The sequence below is a fragment of the Callospermophilus lateralis genome, chromosome 7 (genome assembly GCF_048772815.1).
Source record: "Callospermophilus lateralis isolate mCalLat2 chromosome 7, mCalLat2.hap1, whole genome shotgun sequence".
Classification (NCBI taxonomy): Eukaryota; Metazoa; Chordata; class Mammalia; order Rodentia; family Sciuridae; genus Callospermophilus; species Callospermophilus lateralis.
Genome location: NC_135311.1, coordinates 122,142,295 through 122,146,553, shown reverse-complemented (window position 1 = coordinate 122,146,553; position 4,259 = coordinate 122,142,295).

Genomic DNA, 4,259 nt, shown 5'->3' with positions numbered 1-4,259 from the left:
TGCAGAGATGAAATAAAATTATCACAAGCCTCTTAAAACAGAAATTATCCTCAGTAATAGGAGTCATAGATAAATCAGATGTAATTAGACCCCTAAGGGAATAAATCAGAAGTAACAAATGTGGTTTTAAGGAATCTTTTTTTTTGCCAGAAAAATATTTTAATTTTTAAAAAATAGTTGCCAATATTTAATAATCTGGAGTTTTTACATAATTTCAGGGTACCTGGCTTCTCTTAAGAATCTAAAGACCCACCAGGTAAAGTGGCACAAGACTGTTATTCCAGATACTGAGGCACGAGGATCGCAAGTTCAAGTTCAACCTTGAACTTAAGGTTAACTAAGTTACTGAGTTCAAGTAACTTAGGGAGACCCTGTCTCAAAATAAAAGTCAAGAAGGGCTGGGGATGTGGTTCAGGGGTAGCGCTCCCTGGGTTCTCAACCCCATTACAGAAAGAAAAAAAAAAAAATCCTGTGAACTATGTCCCAGGGCAGGGATCTTAAGGGTGGTCTGGTGGCAGCTTCCTGTTTTGGAGGGGGGGATGACATCAATTTGGCCCAGTCCCCATCTGACCTACTTCATTAACCAATGTCATCTGACTCCTCCGGACATTGGCGTAAGTAAATGTGAGCAAGGATTTGGGGAGCTAGAAAGCTCTGACCTAAGGGGAGCTGGAAGTGATCTCATACAAAATAGCAGAGCCTCCTCGATGACATCACAGTCTATTTTGCAGAAAAGCTGAGGAGAAGGAGGAGGCATCCTAAACCCACGTAGACAGATAGATTAACAAGGCCCCTCAATCTTAGAAACATTTTGGTTTCAAGTTGGTTACAAGTAACAGATGCAAATTTCAGCAAGTCTTAGCAGTTAAGAGAACCTGGCTGAAAAGTAACTACCTTTATGTCAACACTCCAGATTTTTTAATGTTGGCAACTCAACATCATGTGATGGGGCCAGGTGGTGGTTCAGTGGTAGAGTGCTTGCCTAGCATGTGTGAAGCACTGAGTTAGATCCTCAGCACCACATTAAAAAAAAATAAACAAATAAAATAAAGGTATAGTACTCATTTACAACTTTAAAAAATCATGTGATGATAAATATATACAATTGTATTTATCAATTCAAAAGAAAAAAATGAATAAATAAAAATTGGAAAAAAAAAAAAAAAGAAAGAAAAAAATAAACTGGGTGCAGTGGCGCATGCCTGTAATCCTAAGGACTTGGGAGACTTGAGACAGGAGATCCGCAGGTTCAAAGCCAGCCTCAGCCATAGCAAGGTGCTAAGCAACTCAGTGAGACTTGTCTCTAAAGAAAATATAAAATAGGGCTGGGTATGTGGCTCAGTGGTCGAGCGCCCCTGAGTTCAATCTCCAGTATGCCCCCTCCAATTGTCTATCTGGTATATCTTAAAGGGGGAGGGGCAGAGTCATTCTGCAGTGCACTAGTGCTTTCTACACATTGCATTATGATGGGAAATGGGCAGAAAGCTGACCCATTGGACCAGCTGCAGCTGCAATGAGCCTGTAGTCCCAAATGCTTGGAACATTGAGGCAACAGGGTCAGTTAAGCCCAAGAATTGGAGTCCATCCTGGGCAACATAGAGACTATGTCTCAAAAAAAGAAAAACCCAAAAACGGTGGTTCATACCTGTAATCCTGGCTACTCAGGAGGCCGAGGTAGAGGATGGCAAGTCAGAGGACAGCCCTGGCAAATTAGTGAAACCCTGTCTCATATTAAAAAGAAAAAGGTGGAGGGCCTGGAGATGTAGCTTAGCCGTAGAGCACCCCCCGGGTTCAATCCCCAGGGCTGAAAGAAGAAAAGAAAGAAAGAGAGCGAGAGAGAAAGAGAGAAAGAAAATAAGAGAGAAAGAAAGAAAAAGGTGGCTGGTGAAGTATATTGAAGAAAGAAGAAACAAATTAGAAAATGTGGGTTGGGGGATGTAGAGCCTCCATTGGGTGCGGGGGTACACGCCTATGATCCCAGTGACTTGGGAAGGTGAGGCAGGAGGATGGCAGGTTCAAAGGCAGCCCAAGCAACTCAGCAAGGCCTTCAGCAATTTAGCAAGACCCTGTCTCAAAATAAAAGGGCTGGGAATGCATCTCAGTGGTAAGGCACCCCTGGTTTTAATCCCGAGTATGAGAGAGAGAGAGAGAGAGAGAGAGAGAGAGAGAGAGAGAGTGGGAGAGAGAGACCTTTTTTGGTTGAATTCTAGAGAAGTTTCTAACTGGGAAGTGAGAATTGGGATAGAAAGTCGGAGTTAGAAAAGACCCCTAAACGTAGGTACTAATTGACTGTCCCCCACCCCACCCCATCCTCGAACACTCTTCCTCCACACAAAACAGCTAGTTACAACGTGAGGGGTCTTCACTGAGGAAATTGAACTCACTCTTTGGTAACAGTAAAGACAGTTGAAGTGGGAGCTACTGTCTCAAATTCCTCCTATGGAGTTCCCTAGCACCATAAAGACCCCTCCATTTCTCCAAAAATCCAGCAAGTTCACATGAACCCCAGAGAGCCTTTACATGGCCTCCATCTCAAAACTGCATCCTGACAAGGCTTGCCAAACAGTTAAGGGAGCCTGCTGGGAGGAGGAGGACCAAACAAGCAGGGAAAGGTCCTCTGAGGTAAAGAGCAGCAAGGAGAACCAGCTAGTGTCCTTAGGGGAAGTGGAAGTGGTTCTATCCATTAAACAAGAACAGCATGTCTTCAAAAATGAAACTTGGAACCAGTAATTTTTTTTTTTTTTTTTTTTTGGTACCCAGGGGTGCTCTGGGTACATGTATGCAGAGAATGAAAAAGAATTATATTATATAGGAGAAATCTACATAATTGTTAAATTTGAAATCCCTTGTATCACTCCTATAACTTTCCTGTACATCTAAGATTACATTTAAGGACTGGGGTTGTGTGGCTCAGTGGCAGAGCGCTGGCCTAGCATGTGTGAGGCACTGGGTTCAATCCTCAGCACCACATAAAAATAAATAAAATATAGGTATTGTGTCCATCTGCAACTAAAAAAAAATCTTAGATTACATTTAAATAAATTAAAATATTTTTTAAAAAGACACCAGATCAGAAGGTTTCAAAGCTGATTTTTTTCTAATTATTAAAAATCAAGTCTTACAGGGCATGGTGGTACACACCTGTAATCCCAGCTGTTTGGAGGTTGAGGCAGGAGGATTGCAAGATCCAGACCAGCCTCAGCAATTTAGTGAGACAGTTGAGGGATGGGGTAGGGATGTGACTCAGAGGTAAAGCATCCCTGTGTTCAAACCCCAGTACAGGGCTGGGGATGTGGTTCAAGCGGTAGCGCGCTCACCTGGCATGTGTGCGGCCCGGGTTTGATCCTCAGCACCATGTACAAAACAAAGATGTTGTGTCCACTGATAACAAAAAATAAGTAAATAAATATTAAAATTCTCTCTCTCTTTCTCCTCTCTCACTCTCTCTTAAAAAAAAAAAAAAAAAAAAAAAAACAAACCAGTACAAAAAAAAAAAAAAAGAACTTTTTTGAGGTGGGTACCAGGGATTGAACTCAAGGGCACTCAACCACTGAGCCACATCCCCAGCCCCATTTTGTATTTTATTTAGAGACAGGGTCTCACTGGGTTGCTTAGGGCCTCACTGTTGCTGAAGATGGCTTTGAACACCCAATCTTCCTGCTTCAGCCTCCTGAGCAACTGTGATTACAGGCATGCGACACTGCGCCCTGCAAAAAAAAAAAAAAAAAAAAAAGAATTTTTATATCTACATAAAACACATGCTGCATAAATACATTTTAAAGAAAATTTGAAATAGGCGAAACTGTTCCAGTGAGACCGAAGGTGATTGCTTTTGGAGAGGTGTATGTGGGAGGGACAAGAGGGAACAGAGGAAAGCTTCAGTGATCTTTGTTTTGTTTTGTTTTGTTTTAGTACTGGGGATTGAACTGAGGGCACTTAACCACTGAGCCACATCCTCAGCCCATTTTTATATTTTCATTAGGAACAGGGTCTCACTGAGTTGCTTAAAACCTTGCTAAATTCCTGAGGTTGGCTTTGAACTCATAATTCTCCTGCCTCAGCCTCCCGAGCCACTGGAATTACAAGTATGCACCACCATTGGAGAAATGCTCTATGATCTTGATGGAAGACTGTTCCATGGCTATGTTTATTTCTAAAACTTAGATACATTTAAGATTTTAGGGGCTGGGGATGTGGCTCAAGTGGTATCGCGCTCGCCTGGCATGCGTGCGGCCCGGGCTCAATCCTCAGCACCACAT